Raw genomic sequence first — 23,376 nt, forward strand, 5'->3', positions numbered from 1 at the left:
ACAGCTGTAGGTCTGCAAGCCACTTTGCAGCGCACCTACACTCCAGCTCATATTTTCCCTGCTATTGTAATCAGTGCCATGATGATGCCTTCTCTGCTGTGTGCTGAAATCTTTCTGCTGTTCTTCCCTCCCCTGATTTTCCATATATGCGCACACAGAAGGGCTTGGAGGTCCTAGAACAGAGGCGTGCCACAAATAAACTGTAAGATACTGCAGATAGAAATCACAGTCTTTTAAGTGTGTTGATTGTCACTAATAACATTTTCTGGTTGTTATGTAGGGAATGGTAGGGTAAAAATCATCATTTAAAGTTGGCTGATCTGACATTTGCGATGATCCTCTTGTGGACATCTGGACTGTTTCCAGAGTATGTGCTATTGTTCCCGCTGTATCCTGTTGTTGGCACAGTTCGGACTGATGTTTAAATTTGTCCTTCTATCTGGCCAACTTGAGAAGATTTTTTTGAAAATTAAATTGTCCAGCTTTAAATCAGGTAATGTTTATTGCTACTAAGATTTTGAAATTATTTTTCTTTAAATGATGTGAAATCAGTTTAATAAAGACCAGATTGAAGCTTTTCACCTTTGACAGTTTTTCTCAATTCTCAAAGCAAAAAGTCGTTCTTACCAATCTTCATGCAGTTCTCAAAACTCTTAAGGCATTTTTCATAACACAGAGTCACCTGTGCAAAAAGACACAGCAACAATAAAAAAACAATCAAAAACAATAGCGTGATGAATAAAAAATAAAAAAAAAACTTTCACCACCCTTTAAAGACCTTTAAAGTCATCAAAATGTTTTTTCTTTCTCAAAACCTTACTGACGAGTTCACATAATTTAGAGTAAAACAATTCAGAAACAACAATTAAATGTGAATTAAATGTGTTTTTTTAAACGTTATGAAATTAATGAAATGGAAAAAAGCAAAAATAATGATCATTAAACTAAAAGGATCAGAAAACAGACACAATCTGAGAACATAGCACCAACTACTGTATAGTCCAAAAAAGTCACACTACACATTCAGCAGCCACTTTATTAGGTACACCTGTTCCACTGTCACAGTAATCCAAATATCTAATCAGCCTTTCACATCAGCAGCGACTCAAACCATTTATCACCTGCTGAAGTTCAAACCGAGCACCGAATAAGGAAGAAAGATGCCTGAATGTGGCTTGGTGTTGATGTCAGATGGGCTGGTGTATTTCAGACATTGTTGATGTACTGATATTTTTCCATATAACCATCTCAGGGTTTATGGGGAATGGTGTGAATGAGAAAATATCCAGTGAGCAGCAGTTCTCTGGGTGAAAATAGGTTGTTGATGTCAGAAGTCAGAGGAGAATGGCCAGAGTACTTTGAGTTGTATGGAAGGCAAGAAAAACTCACCCAACCACTCATTACAAACACGCCATGCAGCAGAGCATCTCTGAAAAGACAACACATCTGACCTTGAAGCATATGAGCTATAGCAGCACATGACCACACCTGTGGGGCCGCACCTGTCAGCTAAGAGCAGGAAACAGAGCCTAAGTTTTGCATAGACTCACCAAAAGACAGCAGAAGACTGAATAACACTGTAATGGTCTCCACTGTCACCAGAGCTGAGTCCACTGGAGCATCCTTGGGATGTGCTTAAAAGAGAAATTTGGGTGAGCGGCTCTGGCACAACAGTGAAAATCTGTATTTCAGTGCGTTATTGTATTTGCTCTTTTACACATATTTGAACAAAACTTGAAGTAACTAGATTGAAAACACTGCAATGCAGGACAGTCTTTGGGAAAATGAGCGATCTAGAGCTGTGACTGAATAAAGTACAAAGTGTTTTGATGAGTTGTCATCAACACAGTGACAAACATCTTTGGTAGCGAAGTACGTGTAGAAACAACAGCAGTGTGGATAAAAACAATTTGAATGTCTAATGCGGGTGAGGAAATCTGTTACTGATTTGAGAACTGCATTAAGAGTAGTGAGAATGACTTTTCTGCTGTGAGAATTGAGCCAAAGCAATCGAGATCAACTGTAATTCCAGCCTCTGTACTGTTACTGTTATTGAATCCTTCGCCATTTTTATAGCTTGCAGAGGGCTGCACATTCAGTGAAGTGACGGCATGGGTCTACTGCATTTTCCAACGGCCTTAGATAGCTATGAGGGTGTAATTTAAACCCTAATTTGTAGACTTGATTAGATGGAAGTGAAATAGCTGGTTGAATGTTTCTCCTAAATCCTCCAGACCATCTCTTTTTCACAAACACGAGAATTTTCATTTTGATCTTGCAGTTTTGAAGATATTTCTGAAATAAGGATTTTAAACATTTTTATTAGGTGGAAATACCATAATACAGTTCAATTTTTTCTTTATGTGAAGGTGACAGAACAAAACAAAAGATAAAAAATATGAAAATATGTAAATATAAAAACAGTTGTTTGAAGGAGAAAAAAGAAAATGACAGGAGAAGGGGGGACAAACACTGAGAAAGAAGGGGGTGCATAGAGGGAAAGAGATGAAAAATAGAAAAAGAGAAAACGGGAGAGAGCTGATTAACCCTTTCTCCAGCTATTTGACAAATGAATAAAATCAACAGGAGCCACACTGCATTTATCACTGCTGAAACACACACTCACACACACAATCACACACACAGGGGGCCCCAGAAATAACTAGTTTCTGCTAATAAACCCAACTAGCATGCCAGGACACATTACTCTGTCATAGGCCACACACACACACATCCATCTTCTGCAAAGAGGGCAAGAGAGAGAGTGTCGGGCGGGCGATCGAGCTCTACTACACAGGCAGGAGTGATAGGGACATTTGTTAAGGATGTGGTCCGTTCAATAGCAGTCATAGACCACCGCCGTCACTTTAAGGCCTCATCCATCTCCACCACCCCGCTTTTTTGTTTTTTTTTAAATAAAAAGCCTTTGTGAGGAAATATGACTTCCTATTTTTATTGTTTCATCATTTGTTAAAGGGCTCGCCAGCAGCCGGGTGACCGGATGCGTGTCTCTCTAACGGCCACGAGGCGTCGATAACTTGCTGCCGCCGCCTCAGAGTGGATCTGTGCGGAGCGAGGAGGCCGATCACAGGTCAGGGCTGGATCTGAAGAACAAATCCATCCAGCTTGTTAGCTGAAAGCCACTTCTCTGTTGCTCTGATCCCAAATGTGTGTTCAATGTTCAGACCAGAGACCATTTATATATCTGGATCAGTGTCAGATATCACACATTTAAATTATAAAATTCACCATTCGTAGTGTGAACTTTTAGACTAACCATAAGCAGCACTTTATGTATAATTAATGTCACAGTGTAACAGCAGTACTTGTCTATTCCCATAATCTAGGTTTTAATTAAAGCCTCTGTGATAAATATTTTTATAGCAATGAATTAAATTAGTGTGCGATGTGAACTGAGGAAACTACTCTGCCACCATCACGGCACTTGATTTTTAAAAAGCTAGCTGCGGCTAACTCCCCCAAAAAACACTAAAAATAACAAAGACTTTTGAATCCTAAAATCACAAAAACATCAACATCAAACAACAACATCAACAAATGTGAAAACACAACAACAAAACAGAAAATATCACAGGAAATAGTCCGACGTTATCTTAACTCTGTTTTAGCTCCGATTTGGTCTCCACCAACTCATAAACTCATAGCTGGTCATTGACAATCACTGACAATGACAAACATACACTGTACAATTATCTGGAAACAGCACATAAATAAACACACACACCAACATAGTAAATACATACACAGCTCCCTGTTGAAATAATCAAGTTATATAGTTGGTCTTGGCTTCAACGTTTAAGTTGCTGTGATTCATTTTTTTCAGGGTGGGGCTATTTTTCCTTTGTTGTTTTTATTTCTAATAAATTAGAGCTCCTTTGTGAGAAAATTGTTGTTTTTACATTTGAGGAAGACATTGTTAAGCTGTCACAGCCTACACTAAAACAACAAAGTCAAACCAAAGGAACATGAATCACTAGCCTGGAAGACAGAACATGAAACATGCTAAATGTTAGGCCATCCATCCACCCCAACCTCCTCCCTATCCCCACCTTGCTGCTAGTTAGCAACGTCACCTAACGTCCCCCTTTGTTCCCAATAACAGTCACAGCAGCAGCTGTGAAATGTGTTCATAAGATCTGTTAAACTGATGAAACGAATCATACATCAGCTATTTTCTGAACAGGAGTTTTCTGAGCATTTTAGAACACAGAAACTCATAAGATATCCAAGAGAAAAGTAAAAAGTTGACCCACAAAAGAAATGGACTCTGTTAAAAAGAATCACTTACCGTTGACCCACTTTTAGGTATCTAAAAAGGTTTCATCTTTGGAAATATCCATTTTACAGGATTGATGATTTTTATAACCACAGCTCATTAGATCTTTATATTTGTTTTGTCAATATTCACAACAGCTGGAACTATATTATTTCTGAATGCCCTTTCACTCAGACAGTGGGGCCACTTGGTTCTTAGCAGAATGTTATTCTTCTATTTTGAAAGAGGAAATGACTTTTTATTTAAGACAATATTTAACAAAAATCATGATGTTGAAAGCTCAGGGGAAGTGGACATTAGTTTAAAGTGTTTTTAAACGGCTGTTTGTTGGTGGTCCGACCCTGACAATCCTTTATAAATAAAAACAAGTAAAGCCCTTCTGGTTCACCGTGGTTCACAGGGTTTTGTTGGTTTTTCTGCTGGCTTGTGTAACGGGCTCTCAGACACATCCATCACTGCTCACAGTCACAGCGCGCCTAACGTTGGCAATCTGCAGCTAACACGCCCTCACACCACAAGGTCAATTAGCCTGACCTGGCTAATTACACGACCGGTCAGCTGGTGCGTGCACACACACTTGAACGTGTTCACACATAAGCACAAAGACCTTCATGTATTTCAGGACACACACACACACACACACACACACTCAGGTCCATTAGTACTATGTGTTGGCCCAAATGAAGACCAATGGCCAGGCAGCTTTAATCTGCTGCTCCTAATGAGGAAACAGAGGAAATAAAACAAGGCTAAATGATGATACAACTCTCCTTCAACTGTTTGTGTTTGTGCACGCTCGCCCCAGTAAAACACTCAGCAATTCTCCAATCTGATGTTCAGGTTTGCTTGAAGCTGATTTCAGACCACAGCAGTGACCACAGAAGGAAAACGATGCAGGAGATAAAGTTACCGTACGAGTCAGACTGGATGCAGCATGCAGCAGTGGTGCAAAGAGGTGCATTTGCACCATGAGTCTTTTACTCCACTGTGTTTCTTCATCTTTAGCCACTAGATTTTTGCAGATTCTGATAAAGAAAAGAAAAGAAACTATTAACTCATCACTAAATGTAGAAGCTAATCAGCAAGATAAAGTCAAATGAGAACAGCTCATTAATATATTGCAAAGATAGTTAGAATTTAACTACTATAGTTTAATATAGACCAGTATTCATAGTTAACTAAGTTTTAATGTATTCAAATGGCAACTTTCTGACGGGCATTCTGTTGTTATAAAACGCTTGCGATAATGTGAAGGTAATGCTACAAGTTTTAAAGGTTTTGTGCAGATAATAGGTACAATAGGAACAATCACTGACAACTTTGATGGTGATTTTGTTATCTTGCCTCTGGGCTTTTACATAAACCTCTGTTTTGTTGATTTTCTGCAGTTCTTTAAGTTCAGTACAAATCATAAAGATTTCACTAGGACTTCTGTTAAGATTTCAAAATCCATCCAAACAGTGAACAGTTCATTTTTGGTACAAAATATAAACAGTAAATGAACAATAAATTAAATCAAACACTCAGGAGAAGGTAAAATAATGTAATTAGCTTAATTTGATAATAATCCTGTAATTGAATTGACATTATTTGGAAATATGCTATTCCTAATAGAAGTCTCAGTTATTGTTGAGTTTCTTGTCTGTTGGGTTTTTTGGCTTTTCTCAGTGGCCTGTGTAAGCTCAAACTTCACATAGATGAGAAAAAACCCTAATAAAAAATAGAGAAACAAAACAAACAAACAAATTATAAACAACAACAACAAAACAGGTTGCTACAATGCAAAGTAAGATCTAGCAGGCTGAGTAAAACCTAAATAATGTAATACACATTCAACCAAAATATTAACAAGAGGGTGTTTTTCAAACAACTCAACACACACACACACACACACACACAGTTTCCAGAAAGTGAAGGCAATCCAGAGAAAGAGGAAGGAATTATTTTTTCTTTATTAAGAGAGCTGCTTTCCTCCGGGACAACAAACACAACACACATTAATCTACCTGCTACTGCTGCGTTTGTGTATGTGTGTGTGTGTGTGTGTGTGTGTGTGCGTGTGTTTGTGTCTGAGAGGTTGAGTCTCAGGAGTTTTGGCTGTTGCAGAAACGGCGTATTGGCTCTCTCCTCAGCACAAAGACTAATTACACCGAGTGACGTGGTGGCTGCACTCAAGCAAACACACACTCACACACACAAACACACATAAACACACACAAACACACATCTCAGTGAGTCAACAGGTGTGTCACGCTGCTGCAAGTTGTGGAAACATTGCAGCAGAGAAAAGCAGACACACACAGAAAGCAAAATTCAGCTTTGTGTGTAACAGTCAGCATTAAATTGTAAAACAGGTTTCCTGTCTTTTCACATGCAAACTGCATTATAAGCCATATTATAGATGCCATTAGTGACAATGAGACACATTTAGCACTATCCCCACCAATGACAAAATATCCCAGCGTGTTCAACACCAATCCTTCCACATCACATGTGTCGATCTCAAGGCTGAAAAGCCTTCAGGGAGCTTCAGGTGACTTGAAAGAAAAATTATTTGCTTCCATATTAGCACCTCTTTGAAATCCAAAATTAAATTTAAGTATTTAATTTTAGTAAATGAGCATCCTTACATACAACCTGCTAAAAGATCAGGCCATATCACATCGTAAAGAACCTTTGGGATGTAGGATCCCTACACAGCACTTTATTAGTTTCACAGGCTTCTCTCCAGGAGTTCAGGAGATGGACGTTTCACTTTTAAGATTAGGCTCAAACAGTTGGTTTTTAGCTAGTTTTAGTTTCCATTAGTTATGCTCAGGCTCAGGCTGCTGGGGGGACTTCGTGGTTTTGTTGAAGGTCTCTTCCTGTTAAAAGGGAGTTCTTGCTCCCCAACATCACCACTTGCTTCTCAGACGTGATCATCTCAACGTTTGCTTTGATATTGCACAATTTTTATTATGTAAAGCACTTTTTAAAAAACTGTAACACTAAAGATATTTATTACAAAGTTCATATAACTGAATAAGTTGCTCAAATTGACTCTGACAGATAGTACACTCGATATTTGTGTGTCAATCATTACAAGGCCTCGCTCACCAAGGCTGGAAACCCAGAAAGCGAAAAAATAGAAATGGAAAGAATGAAAAACACATTTTAAAAGTATAAAACAGAGAATGTAACATCAAAAGACAGAGACATAGCTGTATGTACAGAAAGGACAGACAGAAGGAAAGGTGAAATGAACCAAAGCAGAGGGTAGAAAAGAGAAGAGGAAGACGAAAATGAACCCAAGCAGATAAAGTGGAGGGAATTAGACACACACGTACAAGCACACACACATCGCGGCGTAAATCGAGCGAAACAGTGATGGATTTCAGTTATTAGCCAATCAGAAAGATGGATGGCGCCGCGCTCCGTCCAATCAACATCATCATCTAGATCCAGTTAGCAGATAGCGCCTCGCCGCTAATCAACTTATTAAAGTTCCTGATAATATCGCCGCAGAATAATCTCACACGCGGGCGCACACAAACACCGGCTGAGGAGTGGAGAGTCGATAAAATCACTTGAGGCGAGGGCGAGCGCAGAGGTAAGTAATGACGCTGGGGGTCATTAATATTATTTAACACCTGCAGGCACAAACACTAATGAAGAAGAAAAACTGGGCTGCCCGCTTCCTGCTGCCTCATTCTCCGGCTGTGAAGAGAGAAAGAGTGTGTGTTTTATTTTATGTATCTCAGGTATACCACACATGTTGGTTTGAAGGGTTTCTTAATGTTTAAAATAAAACAAAATTAAGCACCTAGCCATGTAGTCTGCCTTTACAAACATCTGTGAAAGACAACACTGCTGCAACAAGTCAGTTCATGAACTTTCCCTTCTAGATCTTTCTCCATGGATTGTAAGGTGCATTTTTGCAAAGCAGAACCATTTAGGAACCAAAGCAACTCAGCCACAAAAGTGGTAGATGTAAAACATCCGAGCAGGGTCGCTCAGTGCGGCAAAAAGTGCTTAAAAGTTGACAAGGTTCTGATTAATCACTAACTGCAGCACAAAAAAACTTAACATCAGCACAAAAACTGTGAACCAGGAGCTTCTTGGCATGAGATTTCATGACTAAGCACCTCCAGAAGGTGTAATGTCTGCGTGCCCAGGACTGTCCATGCAGTGTATTTTTTTAAAAAAATATTTCAATGTGCAAATAACTGATTACCATTCTGCTCACCGTTACCACATAACAACATGCAAAAATGATCTAAAAACACTTTTTTAGACCTCGTTTCCTTGTTTTCAATACAAGATTTTGAAAGATTTTATAGTGAGTTGGGAAATGTACAATTTAAAAAATTATACCTAACTCAGTATGAAATGGTTAAAGCTTAATGGCATGGTTTAGGTTATATAAAAATTCATCTGCAGTTTGCAGTGCCCTTTTATTTTTCTCAGATGTTACCACTCGACTTTGTTTGGCATATTTATTTGGTACTATAATTATTCCAGCAACAAATCACCTTTTTCTAAATTCATATGGGAACTCGTATGTCTTCATACAGACTTAGAGAATTGTACATAAACCATTCAACATTATTGCTTTATATATACTTGTCCAAATATTTAAATAAATAACCATTTGAGAGTGGTTTAATTGCTACCTCAGCCAAAAAGAAATGATCTCTTAAAGAGGCACTCATTTCACTGGAGGGGTCAGAGTTCAAAGGTCACCATGAAGCCTGTTTTGATTCAACAAGGAGGAACAGAAAGAACGGAAACTGCAACCATGCAGCTCTGGAACAATGCGAAGCACTTGAAAACAGACAGGACGATGACGGTGTACCTTCTCACTGTCAACGCTGTTTAATCTGAATAGATGAGCTGCTATTAGTGTTAAAAAGGAAAATAGAAAAACAGCTTTTCTACTCATTAAAGAGACTCCTAATTGAGTATCAATTCTACTTCAATGAGTTCTTGTGTTTTGGCTCTTCTGCTGGACGTCTAGGCTCTGGGAGAGGATGTTTGATTTCCATACAGATCGAAGCCTGAGAACTGGCTGTGTTGGACATATTTGAGAAGCTGAAGTCTGACAGGAAACATACATTTACTACAATATACTGTTTTGAAAACATAAAGTAAAATTAATACAAACAGACCAGTTAGAAATATATGACAGCATATGAGGACCATTCTAGGAAGAGGGTGGACATATTCTGAAAAAGAAGAAAATAATTTAAGATTAAAGTGTTAAACCCATCCATATCCATCCTTTTTCTGCCACAGACTAAGAAGACATGCCCACACCTTCCTCTGCCTGCCACCTACGCTAGGTCTACTCCACCCGAGAGCCTCTCTAGCATGTTCTCAGTCTGGGTGCCTCACACTGTTTTAAAGAGGGACCCCAGAGTCTTTTGTGTAAGCCTATTTTTTGCCACTTGATCTCATTCTTTACGGTGGCCCCAAGAGACAAAACACGTACAAACTCCAAAACACGTACAAACTCCAAAAAGCACGCACAAACTCCAAAAAGCACGTACAAACTCCAAAACACGTACAAACTCCAAAAAGTACGTACAAACTCCAAAACACGTACAAACTCCAAAAAGCACGTACAAACTCCAAAAAGCACGTACAAACTCCAAAACACGTACAAACTCCAAAAAGCACGTACAAACTCCAAAAAGCACGTGCAAACTCCAAAACACGTACAAACTCCAAAAAGCACGTACAAACTCCAAAAAGCACGTACAAACTCCAAAACACGTACAAACTCCAAAAAGTACGTACAAACTCCAAAAAGCACGTACAAACTCCAAAAAGCACGTACAAACTCCAAAACACAACGGAAGTGCTCCAGGACACTAGGGGCAGTGTTGAGCACTGTTGAGCTCCATAAATGGCAAGTTTGTTGCAAACACATGGAGTTGGATACCAGCTGAAAACACCTGCAAGGATAGAACAACCACACTTTATAAGAAAGGTAATTTGCAAAGTGTTGTTTGTTTGATTTGTTTTTAATTACTATAAACGCTTGGCTTATGGTGCAGTCTAATCTGACCTAAGCTCACAGTCAGTGTGCTTTGCCCACAGAGAAGCTCAACACTGCCCCTAGCGTCCTGGAGCACTTTCGTTGTGTTTTGGAGTTTGTAGGTGCTTTGTTTCTAGGGGCCACCGTACATTCTTTTGCTCCTACCCACAGCTCGTGACCATGGGTAAAGGTATGGCCCAGTAAATCAACAGATTCCATGTAAGTAAGTAAGTAAGTAAATAAGTAAAATGTATTTATATAGCACTTTTCACAGATAGACACAATAAAAAGAGATATAAATAATAATATAAAACAATGAGAAAATTAATTAAAAGCTTGTTTGTACAGAAATGTCTTCAGCTGCTTTTTAAAAGAGTCAATGGAGTCTAGACAGCGTAAAGACAACAGAAGACAGTTCCACAGCCTTGGTGCCAGTGCCTGAAAAGCCCGATCCCCACGTGTTTTGAACCTAGTATGTGAGACCAACACTAACTTCTGACCTGAAGACCTCCATGTCACTACAGATCCTCTACCATGTCGTATGCCAATCTCCCAGTCCATTCTTCCCCTAGCTGTGGACAAGACCCTGAGATATTTAAATTCCTCCACTAGCAGAAAGTCCTCCCTAACCAGGGAAGGGCACTCCAGCCTTTTCCAGCAGAGAACCACAGCCTCAGATCTGGAGGTGCTAATTCTCAGCTAAGCCCCTTTGCATTTGGCTGCAAACTGTGAGAGTTTGAGGTCATCGCTAAGTGAAACAAGTGAGATGAGATTCTGAAGCCGGTGAACTCAACTGTCCATAAAAGTTATGAACAAAATCTGTGTTATGGACATTCTGCATGCGCCTCACCAGTTGGCATGGACTTATCTTTATCTGTTAAGGTAGAAAAATATGTTCGCATTTTTTACATTTAGTATTTATGTGTTATATGCATATATATGCAACTTCCAAATGAGTAATGATAATTTGTTGAATCTACCTCTGGGGTTTCCCACATTTACCTCTGCTAACTTCAAACTTCTGCCTTCTGATGGGGCAGAATGAATGATGTGGGCTAGGAGAAAAGGTGTTGTTAATAAAGCTAGTCATTTTCATTCTACTACTTTTTGTAGTCACAAAGTCACAAAAAACATAGAATATAAAGTCAACATTTCATGGAAAAACAAAAAACAAGGCTTTTTTTGTCAGTGAGGGTGACCCTTCTTTGCAAATTGAAGTGATGTCCTTCAGCAGCTATTGGTCTAACTTTACAGTTCTTTAAAAGAGCCCCATTAGACGTTATCCACATTCTTCACAGACACACACACACACACACACACACACACACGCACACACACACAGTCTCCCAACATGTCATCCATTTACTAATGGAGATAGTTGGGATTTGATCCAGGTCAGCATGGAGGACAAAAAGGTTAGGAGCGATGGCTGTGTCACTGCCCAGCAGGCTGACGTCGACAGCCATCACACTGGGAAAATGACTGTCACATTACTGTCACATACCTGAACCTTCCCCTGTGCGTGTGTGTGTGTGTGTGTCAGACATTGACGTGGGGGGGTCAGGATCCTGGTGTGACCCCTTAGCTGGATCGATAGCCGGCCCATCAGAGCTGACAGATGGCAAACCTGAGCCTGACTCTCCACCAGAGAATTTCTGCCACATCCGGCCACTGACAGACAGCGAACGCACCACAGTGCCCCGCCCACCTGCAGCACCAATACCTGCCTGAGAGTCATTCTGCTTTCAGACCAGCTGTGAAAACATCTATTTATCACTTTATATAGTCTGACTCTAGAATCTGTTGCTATGTTTAAAAAAATGTGATTTGTATTTTATTTTGTTATTTGTTAATAAAATCTTGTCAGAGGACAATATCTTAAAAATCTTGTAGTTTTAGAATTAATTTTAAAAACTTTAAAAAAACAAAAACAAACCCAAAACACACTGATCTGTCCCTCCAAATTAAAAGCAGCCTTGCTGTGTGGAGTATTTGTGCCCTACTGCTTGTTATTATTATGACTTTTGTCACCATGGCAAATTTCCCCATTGTTGTCTTTCTTTTTTTGGTCATATCCCACCCCTCTGTGGTCATTTCCCATGTATATATGTCACTTTTTCTGGTCATTTGGTGTGTTTCTTATCATTATCTGGAGAATTATGGTCATTTCGTGTCTTGTTATTGCCTTTTTTGGTGTTTGTTTTGCATCTATTGGTTCTTATTTTAGTATTTGCAGTCAGTGTACTTTATATTTGGGTTTGTGTGGGGGGGTTTTGAAGCTGTTTATCAGCTTTTGTCATCTCTTTATAAGAATTTATTGTCATTCACCGGTCATTTTCATTTTTATTTTGTTGGTCTGACTCTCTGTGTTTGTGTTGCTTTTCAGTCAATGTACCTCTCTTTGTAGTCATTTCATTTCATTTTTCAGCAGTTTTGAGGCTTTTGTCACTGTATAATCAGTCAGTGTTCTTTATTTTTCAATGTTTGTCCCTTCAAAGCATTTTTTCATCTGTTATGATTTTGAATCTTATTTTTGGAAAGTTTGTGTTTTTGTTGTTGTCAGTTTGTTTCTGCCATGACTCACTGAGATCATCTTGCATCTCAGTAAAGATCACTGGTATTATTTTATTTCAGCAGTGTTTTTGTGTATCTTTGGGGCCATTGTGTCAGTTTGTCGTCATTGTGCATGCTTTTCAGTGTGCCTTATGTTTCTTCCAATTAATTTTCATTTATACATTTTTGTCTTTTAGTGGTTGTGGAGAATATTTGTGGGGGTTTTCTTCCCTTTTGGGTGTTTTTGCAGTCATTTCATATCTGTTTTTGGTCATTTTATGATTTATGATTTTATGATTTTTGTTTGCACGTTTACGATTTTTTTCTGCATGTTTGTCCTTATTTTGAAACTCACTTGTTAGCTCCTTTCTGTGCTGTTAGTCATCCATCCTGTCTGAGTCAGTGAGGATTAGTTTTTCTGTCTGAGCTACTTGAAAAGACAATTCACGACAAATATCAGCTAAAGCAACCCTTCACGCTGAGATATACAGCTCCTGACCAACACACACATTTACACAAACAAGCACACACACAAGCACACACAGAGGATGGAGTGTGCTGTGGTTGATGTGTGAGGCTCATTAACACCATTGTCTCTGTAAGGAATGGTGGACACAACAACAACAACAGCAATAACGACAGCTACATCCATCCTGTGTGAGGATTTACACACTCGCTGTTTGAACCGCCGCCTTATTTTTAACTTTCAGCCAGCTGCACCGTCTGCCAGCGTTTTAGCCTCCTTAACAATTTCTGCTCTTTGTTGTTTCTTGTTATTTTCTTTAAACTGCATTGTTCATTAAAACGCATCGGTCTCATCTTTTTTTATATTCAAATTCCATTTTCAGTGTTTTACTTTGTTTTAATCATAATTAATAAATAATAGGAAAGTAATAAAAGGATACAATTTTAAAATATATCTGGCTTTGTATCAAGAAAAATATAAAGTAATTGATAGAAACACCATAGCTTATTTTGGTTTGAGGTAGCTGGTGTTACACTCATCATTTTGATCAGAAATAATAAAGCGGACTCACCCAGATAACAGCAGAAACATGGAGCCATCACTCAGAGTCTGACAGAGCAAATTTTTTTCCCCCAGTTTATCTAAATAACTTCATTTGGAGGTCAAAATCAAAGTGACCCGAGCGAGACCCAAGTGTCAAGGCCTTCCCCCACAAAAAAATGACCTTGTAGGATTTATCACTTGCATTTTACTGTTAGTTGATCTCAAGCTGTCGAGATGAAGATGATGAAATGAAGATGATGAAATTGCAGAATGTAATATCTCGGGAGAAGGGATTGGAATATTGAAATATTCCCAAAAATTTCATTGACATGCTTCAAAATCCAGGTAGCAATTGTCCAACCTTCCAAAGTGATTTGTTATCGTTCCTTAACAAAATGGAAAAACACTAGATATTAATTTCTGCTTTAATAAAACTACTTTACAAACAGTATTTTTAAATTTGTTTGTTTTTTGTTTTTGTGGTTTTACTTTGTAGAAATGAAAGCATAAAATACTGGTTAAAATATTAACTCTAAAATAAAATAAAACACAGTCACTGAAATTCAGAAAATAGAATAATGACAATGTAACGCATTGTCATCAGTTGTATCTATCCAATATCTAGTGAGCATGAGCAGCATGTACTGGACGCCTCCCACAGGCCTTACACCACTCTGATGATGACCCTCGACATGCTCTACTGAGAAGATGGGGTCAAAGGTCAACATCAAAGCCAAGAAGGCTAGTGTGCGTGTGTAGAGTATTCAGTGGAGTAGTGAAGGGGGAGCATCGATGAAGACTCAAACTTCCCCAACAGAAAATTGTAAGATTTTGTTCTTTCAGACTGCTAAAACCTGTGACCCCTGCAGGAGGGAAGAAAACTGATGAAACAAAACAATCTGCATCTTCTCTCTGGAAGCAATGCTTCACTGGGAATAATTATTATTTCAGAATTTTGATTTCGATTCTGGTTTTCTTAATTTAAAAGGATCAAATAAATTCATCAATTTGTTATTTTGTTTTTTAGTGCCCAAATTCATCTGATTTAAATACGGTACTGTATGATGGGAATTCTAGTGACAAAAAGAGAATAGACTGTTTTTTTCTACTCTGCTTCAAACTGCTTCATGATTTATTCACCCAAACACTTTTAAAAATAAACATTTGCACACATTTAAACTCTCAGGAAAAATTCAAGAGTAAATTTCAGTTCAGTATCTTAGCATACTTTGGCACGCAGCCTGGAGCAGCCAGGGACTGAACCATCAACTTTCCAATTAGTAGATGACCTGCTCTGCCTCCTGAATGACAGCTATCCCACAAAGTAAAAGTAAAAATGGAGAAAAACTGCAAAGCACTGAATGGAATTAGACAAACTCTTTGTTAAAGATAGACTTAAGATGGAAAATAATCTAGAAGTGTAAAAAGAATAATGATTAGTGATAATAATCACCAAAACCCCATAATTAAAGTGAGTAAAGAGGTAAAACCACCAAATGGGTTAATTTTATAATGTGTATTTTTGGGGGTTATTCGCTCTTGCAGACTTTGACTGCTCTTAAAACATCTTGTTTCTAACACTGTTTTTTTTCTCTCTCTCCAATTCCCTTGTCCCCCACCCCTATAAAAAATACTCCCACCATCTCCTCCATCTTTCCTCCCTCCCAGACTTTGCTGCTTCTAAAAATAAGAGTTTCTGGCCTCCCCTTCTGCTCCTCTGCCACCCCCCATCCTTAACCCCGTCCTGGTCTGCAGCTGATCTTCCTCGGCCGGACCCTCAGGTACCGGGCTAACCGGACGCTGAGGCTGAGGCATGCATCACTGTCAAGCTAAATGTAGAATCAGCATTTCTGAGCCCGCCAAACCTCCGGCTGGGCCTAACCCTTACCTGGTCAGTCCAGGGGAGACGCCGCGGCCCCTGAAGGCTCCGCACTGCCCTGGTATTGATTTCTTTCTTTTACGGCAGAAACAAAGAGACTTTCTCTGTTACATGATATATCATAATCACGTCATTTGTAGCTTTGAGTCCACAGATGTACTAGAAACAGGCCAACATTATAGTGAGAAAGAAAGAGACCTAGATAAAGAGGTCTGACCTGTCTCGAGGTAAAAAACTAATTGTAGCATCAGAATTTCTGCTCCATTTCTTTGAGCTTTCTTCTCGGCTTCAGTTGTATGTGTAGTTGAGACAAAACTTTATAGTATTGTCTCAAAGGATCTGGATTAAAGCACACTAATTATAATGTTTTTGTAAAATTATTAGTGTTAGAGTTTAAAATAGAGACTGAGGAGCACAGAGCTGGAACAAGCTTGTTCGAGCTCCCAAGTTAAACGTTTACATTCTGGTGTTAGTTTAACCCTGGACACCAGCACAAAGCATCCTGACCCTCTGAATTATACATCACTTAAAAAACCTCACAATTCAAACTGTTTAATTCATTCTTATAGACCAACTGCACAACAAAGGTTCTTTACTTTGGAAGCTAAACTGTTGGATGTAAAGACATCAAAACTCTTTCTTTCAAACTTTTGGTTTTATTTTAAATGAGTCAGTCCTCATACACTCCCTGTTAAAATAACCAGTTTCAGAAAATAATGAAACTTGTTCACAGTCTGACAGAAAAGTGTTTCAAACCCAGTGTTTGAAGGCAGGATCTTTCAATCCTCACTCTGTATCTCACTATGCAAAGCACCCTTTAGCATGACCAGTCATGGAAGCTCCACTGCCACTATTATAAGGGGGTCCCTCGACATCACATTACATTTTTCAGTAAATACTTTTACTTTAATTACTGTAATTACTGTGCTAGATTCTGTATTCTTTGCAGCTAATAGAAGAACTTTATCTGTTATCTGTGCAGATAGAAAGAAAAAAAACATCAGACATGCTTGCTTTTCAAAACCAATAGAAAGATCTCATGTGTGTCCTCATTAGGATGTTGATTTGTTTTGGTTTGTGGGAAAATATAAACAAGTTTATATTGTTTACTGGTAATTATGTGACAGTGTATTTCGGGTAATTTTACAGAGTACGATAAATTAATGTAACAAGTAGTGTAACAAATTACTTTCTTCGGCGAGTAATTAAGTAACGTACTCTTTGTAATACGTTACTCTTCTTGAGTAATGACCACAACACCGCTGCTGACATTTGGTTGTCTATTGTTGCTGGCATAGTTGTCATAGCAACAGCAATCGATAAGAGATGAGTAAGCTAACAGAGAGTTTAGCAGCTAACGTGAACCAAGCTAGCCTCCTGTTGCTAAAAACAAACTTTTAGTAATTATCAACTTCTTCATCCTTTCAACACTAAACAACATCTGTACATTAACTTCACAGTTTCAGGATATACCCATAATGTGATTTTATTGACTAGAGGTAATGTTGGACCTTTCTTACTGAATACAATTTCTCAACTTTTCAGAAGCAAGTCAACAAATCCACTACTTGCTGTAGCAATATTTAGCATCACATCACTCACAGCAACTGAGAGCCGAGACCACTTAAGCTTGAAATGGATACACGTGAATCCTCCCTAACATGTTGATGTCTTCTGCGCGGGTCAGCTAAAGACCATATTATTATTTTTAAATCATTGTTTTGAAAACTTCAAGAACTTCAAGTTCAGTTTTTCTAAGCAGCTTAAACTTTGAGTTTAAAGCTGTTTTCAGAGTAACACTAGCTCTTGTTATCACAGAGGGCTGATTCCATGAAAACTCTTTAAATAGATCATTACTCAGAGAGGTATGCTGGGGGGAGGGGGAGGGGGGCAGTTAAAGAATCACTGTTAATATTCTGCCTGATGACGAATACCTCTAAATTCTTTGTTTAATGCATATTTTGGCAATGCGGGACAAAGTTGCTGACACCTTGCCTCCCCGTCTCCATTTATAGATTATATTTACTTTAAACCTTAAGTCCTAACAGCAGCTTCTTCATCATAATTGCAATGACCAAAAAATCTTTCTTTACTCTCCTGATGGATTCAGCCGTGTAAAAATGTCCAAGTACAATATTACAACCAGGTTTTTCTTTTTTCATCCAAAGCAGAAATACATGAGCACATACCAGTAAAAACACACGCACGCAGTCATGACCGGGATGTATTTTTGCCAGAGTGTCATGCTCAAGAATATGATGGATGGTTTCCAAACAAAAACCGAGTTTGAGGAGCGCGCAGCAGAGAGACTACGAGCTGATGATGGATGGATCAGTCAGCTGCATTGGCTTGCCACAGCACACAGTGCTCACAGCACAACACATCATGCCACCCCACAAAAAAAAATAGAGAAGAAATCACCAGTTTTGGCAGGAAACACCCCTCCTCCTCCACACACACACAAACACACAGACTACAAAATGACCTCACATAGACTTTTTTAAAATACACAAACTCCGAGTACTGCATGTGGTGTGTTTACTGTACGACGCCAAGCGTGAAAATTTAATATCCGTTCAGGTGACAGAAAACCAAAAATCCCCCAGACAGCATCAAAGTTGAGCTTTAACATCAATGTTTTTGGTCAAACATATGAACTCCTGAGGAGGTCACGCTGCCTGCTGCTCTGCAAACTCAACTTTAATGGAGGCTGAAGGCTTTCACTGAGGCTACAGTGGATTCTAGGAGACACACAGAGCATCTCAGTCCTAAGAAAAACATTGATGATGCAGGCACCTAAAATTAAGTTTAAAGCCAATGTCTCTGCATAAATGAATCATTAAAGCTTAATGCTTTATTAAGCAAATTCAGGGCACCACTCGATCTGTCCTGTAATTAACATATGCTTCATACATCATGAGTAGATCAGATCAGATCTGATTTTAACCTGCCACCATACAGAAAAATGGAAGGCTAAGGGTAGCAGTGCAAACTTTGTGATGGCTCTGTTCTACGAGCAGACATAAAATTACTACAATATGTACACATTTAAGTGGCCCGACGTGGCCTGGGTGTTAAAGGTGACTTATACGCATTGTTTCCTGTCCCACAGTGGTATTCATGGACTCTAGTAGAGTGCCTTTGCATGATTCAGAGTTCAAAAAGTTACTTTTTATCTTTTACAGTGTCTTGGTGCACTCCCACAGTCCATCCTTTATCTGAAAAAAGCTGTTTTTGTTATTTTCCCTTTAAGTCAGTTACAACCCCAACTCCAAAAAGTTGGGACACTGTGCCAAATATTCATTAAAAAAAGAATTCAATGATTTAAAGATGCCAGAAATCCAAATCTTATTCACAATATAACATAGAGGAGACATCAAATGTTTAAAATGACAAAATTTACCTTTTTAAGAAGAACATGAGTTTATAGCACCCCGTCTTCTTTTAACAACAGTCCATAAACTTCTGGGAGCTGAGGAGACCAGCTGGTGGACCTCTGGGGCTGGAATGTCATCCCATTCTTACCTAATATAAGATTCTAGCTGTTTAACAGTCCAAAGTCTTCTTCGTTGATGCTTTCTAAGCTGAGTTTCAAATTTTTATTTGTACGAACACAGAACAGTTTTCCACTTTGCCTCAGTCCAATTTAAATTAGCTTTGGCTCAGAGAGGGTGATGTTTACATATGGCTTCTTTTTTGCACAGTAGTTTCAAGCTGCGTTTGGGGACAACACAGCAAACTGTGTTTACAGACAGTCATTTCTGGAAGTTTTCCTGAGACCATGCACTAATTTCCATGTACTGTATATGTTAAGACTTCTAAAGTCTTTGCAGTTCGAGATTGGTGAACCTCTGCCCATCTGCACGTCTAAGATACTGTGTCCCTTTACGTCATTCGTTTTTATAACCAATCATAATACTGACCTGTTGCCAGTTAGCTGAATTGCTTCCTAAATGTTCCTCCAGCTGTTTCTTACGTTTCCAACTTTATTTCCCCTATAACAACATTTTTAAGAAGTGTTGCTGTCAAAATGAGATATTTTTCATGAAATGTACGTCTCATTTTAAACGTTTGATATGTTTTCTACGTTCTATTCTGAATAAAATGTGGCTTTATGAGACTTTATCAGACATTGTACACAGCATCCAAACTTCTTTGTCAGCCCCTCATAAACAACAGGTTGGAACAGCAGGTAGTTGGGACTTCTGTGCTCACAACTAGAGCTCTGTGCCTGAAGTCTTGATTGTAGTTCATTGTGGACATGGATACAGGTAGCTGGAGACCGGATGGCTGAGCAGTCCTTCTCATTATACTTCTTTAAAGTCTGCTTGAGATCTGCTGCCTTAGGTGGATGCTTAGATGGTGAATAATGTAAATTCTCCTCTGACGACTCTGCATGAGCACAAAAACGGGCACGCACATAGACATCTGCACAGGTCCTGATAAAATTTGTGTCACCTACACCCACAGTGAACCTTATCGGACTTGGATATGTGGAAATTATAATCAGTGCTCATTATGACCATATTAAGAATACGCTCGCTCTAAGATGTCGCGCAGAGTAGAAATAAACTGTCAGGAACTGAGTGATTACAGCAGCATTTGGCTCAAAACACAAAATAAAGATAGCGGGTCAGTTTGAAAAGATTCATAGAGTCTATTCTGTTCATTTTAATTAAAAAAACATCTTCATTTTGAAGTAAAAATCACTGTAATCCTTGACTTTGATGCCTGCGTGTGCGTGTTGGCTCTGAAATCAGAAATGTCATTAGCAACAGAGCCTAAGGCCAGCTGAACACTGGGTAATACCTGTCACAGAGCGTCAGGGGAAAACACATTTGGTTGTTGAGCAGAGCGACTCTGACTCACTTATAATCAATACGAGCAGATCCCGGCGCCCCGCGTCCCTCAGAGGCTCCAGCATTTACATTTTGATTTGGGCCCTTGATGAGAAGAGGAGGGAGTCATCAGAATAAAAAAGGTTAACTCTGCTCCTCCTCCTCCCTCCACAGAGCAGCTCAGAAGATGAAGGCGGGTTGGATCTTCCTCACAGGCTGGTAGCAGCAGCAGGAAGCATACAGAGATGCCACGGAGCATCAGAGCCATGCAGTTTGCCTTCGACTCTCCGACAAGTCTGAAGCACTTCTCTTGATCTGTGCCCCGCTGATGGCTTGTCAATATATGGATCCCCCATCCCCCCGCTCTCTAATTCAGTGAAAAAATCTAGTTTTCCATTAGTCTCTGCCTCGCCAACGTTACCCCGAGCCTCTCCACCTGTAATTATTAAAGGCAGATTCCCTGAAAGCAATCAGCCCGCCGCCATTTGTATCTTTGAAATCTTAATAAGCCGAAGGGAGGGACGGGAAGGTGAACAGGAAAAAAAAAAGAAATGGAAGAAGTAATGAGAGGGAAGGTGATAGGAAAAAGTAAAGTGGAGAGGAGATGAAGGAAAGAAAAGGATGAGTTAGGGGAGAAAGAAAAAGTTTGCAAGTGACGAACAAAAGGAACGACAAATGGGAAAACAATGAAGAAGCAAATGAAGCATCAACGAAGGAAAAGAAAAGGAGACAAGGAAGAGGGTAGAGAGGAAAAGGAGAAGGGAGACAAGGTCATACCAGAGGATATGGAAGAAGAAAAGAGGAGAGAATGTTTTGAGGTGGAAGAACAGAAGGTGATGAGAAAGAAGTGGAGAGAAAGAGATAAGGAGAAAAGAGGAAGAGGAGAAACCAGAGACACAGAATGAGGTACTGAGTTAAAGAAAAAGTTTAGAGCTGACAGGAGGAAATAAGAGAAGGTGTAAGATGACAGACTAGAAGAGGAAGAAGGCTAAAGTAGAGGAGGAAGGGGAAAATATAACGATGCCTGGGGAATGAGAGGACATAAAAAGAGAAGATGAGAAAAGTTGAAGAAGGGACAGAATGAAAGAGAGAAGAGATGAAGATGCAATGTTCAAGTGGATAAAATGATGTTAGCCCAGCATCAGGCCGGTGACCTGTCCAAGGTGTATCCCACCTCTGACCCTATGGAAGCTGGGACAGGCTTCAGCACCTGGATTATGAGGTCTTTGTTACTATTTTCTCTCTCTTTGCTCTTTTTGCTTTTTTCCTAATTTGCGGTTTCTCAGTTTTATGCTCTAGCAGGCGGGGGTGAACTTTACCGAGGGTTCTTTCCCCATTCACATTCCGTCAGGATACACCGAACAAACTTTGTAGAAAAGGTCTTTCTCTTGCTTTTTTTTCAGATTCCTTTATCTTCAGAAATATCTGACAGACAATGGTACGTGCAGAAGCCCCAAATTAAAACTAGTTACTGGCAAACAAAGATCATCTGTGATAATGCTTAGTTCTGATTCTCTTGGGTCTGATTTTTGACAGCCTTTAACCTTTCTAGTACAACCTGAGCAAGAGCAGACGGGTTTATTTGAGGACAGCAAAGGTAATTATACTATTGTTACGTGTCCTGCCTGCTGCTCGCTCTAACAAAACAACAGCCACAATGTACCCACGTTGTAGACTGTATACAAAAGATGGACGTAGCCACGGTTTGTCTTGTTTGTCTTTTTTTTTTGGGGGGGGGGGGGGGGGGGAATACATGTACCACCATTACGTATTTCAAATACAAGATATGAGTAACTGTATTCCATTACAGATACCGTTTAAAAAGGTGGTATTTAGAATACAGTTACTTTGTTGAAAAAAATGGATTACACGGCGGTATTTCCCTGGTTCATATTGTGGCGGGTCAGGACTGTTTGGGTTTTGTTTGACAGCTATGTTCTGTTGTTCCAGGCGGCAGCGTTACGGTTGCCATGGTTACAGGGTGACGCTCTCTCTCTCTGCGTGTTTCCTGGGTGAGAGAGCGCCTTTTTGTTGTTGTTGTTGTTGTTGTTGACCTTCAGTAACAGTAATAAATAACAGCAATAGTACATTCATGTAGTTGTAAACAGCATGATAATATGTTAAGTAATCCAAAGTATTCAGAATACGTTACTCTCATTGAGTAACGTAACGGAATACGTTACAGAATACATTTTGGGGCATGTATTCTGTAATCTGTAATGGAATACATTTTAAAAGTAACCTTCCCAACACTGCAGACTTCTAACTAATCAGACTTCTTTTGCAGTCAGAGGTGTTGCCCCCTGCTGGCCATTTTTGTGATTGGTAAATTTACTTAGTTACTCAAGTTCTTCGGCTCCACTTCACCTACCTGGTGAAAAAAAAATGGTTTCCTGTCCCTGTTTTTATGGCAGCATAGTGAAAGTGAGGCTTACAGGCAGCCGATCTGACGGGTCCTTTGCTTTTTGAATTGATTGTAAAATGTTGTGGCTCTAGAGTAACTTGCCTAAATAAATTCAATTAATATTTATTTGCCTTGTCAAACATTACCTGCGTCTTTAGGTTCGGGTGATCAGTGTCATTTTCTTGGCTTAACACATATTTTTCTTATGAGGTAAATATGAACCTGAGGAAAATGTAAGAGCACACGCTTTTGTGGGACTTGCATATGTAGTTTTCTGTGTGACTTTTGTTAGCGGTGTTTTATATTGTTCGTGGAGTGGGTTTATTTCTCCTTTCACCATCTTAACAGTCAGAACTTAAACCTTTTTTCTGACTTTG

At 39.2% G+C, this 23,376-nt stretch overlaps 1 protein-coding gene and 1 long non-coding RNA gene across 3 annotated transcripts in view; one reads left to right on the forward strand and one right to left on the reverse strand.

Annotated features, from left to right (window-relative positions):
• prdm6 (PR domain containing 6) overlaps positions 1–23,376 on the reverse strand; it is a 203,938-nt gene that overhangs the window by 170,397 nt on the left and 10,165 nt on the right. Inside the window, exons 1-2 of one of the 2 annotated variants that reach the window (XM_082554518.1) lie at positions 10,817–13,763; positions 5,208–5,322 (exon numbers count right to left, since the gene is read on the reverse strand). The gene's annotated coding sequence lies outside the window, so the exon portion shown is untranslated. Of the gene's footprint in view, positions 1–5,207; positions 5,323–10,816; positions 13,764–23,376 lie in introns of those variants that run through there. The other variant, XM_082554516.1, reaches the window with a different exon arrangement.
• Positions 10,170–10,824, forward strand: LOC309718899. The gene is made up of 3 exons (XR_014280106.1): positions 10,170–10,268; positions 10,379–10,535; positions 10,665–10,824. It is a non-coding gene; the product is annotated as an uncharacterized lncRNA (long non-coding RNA).

Source organism: Aulonocara stuartgranti (assembly GCF_965226115.1).
Source record: "Aulonocara stuartgranti genome assembly, chromosome: 12".
Classification (NCBI taxonomy): Eukaryota; Metazoa; Chordata; class Actinopteri; order Cichliformes; family Cichlidae; genus Aulonocara; species Aulonocara stuartgranti.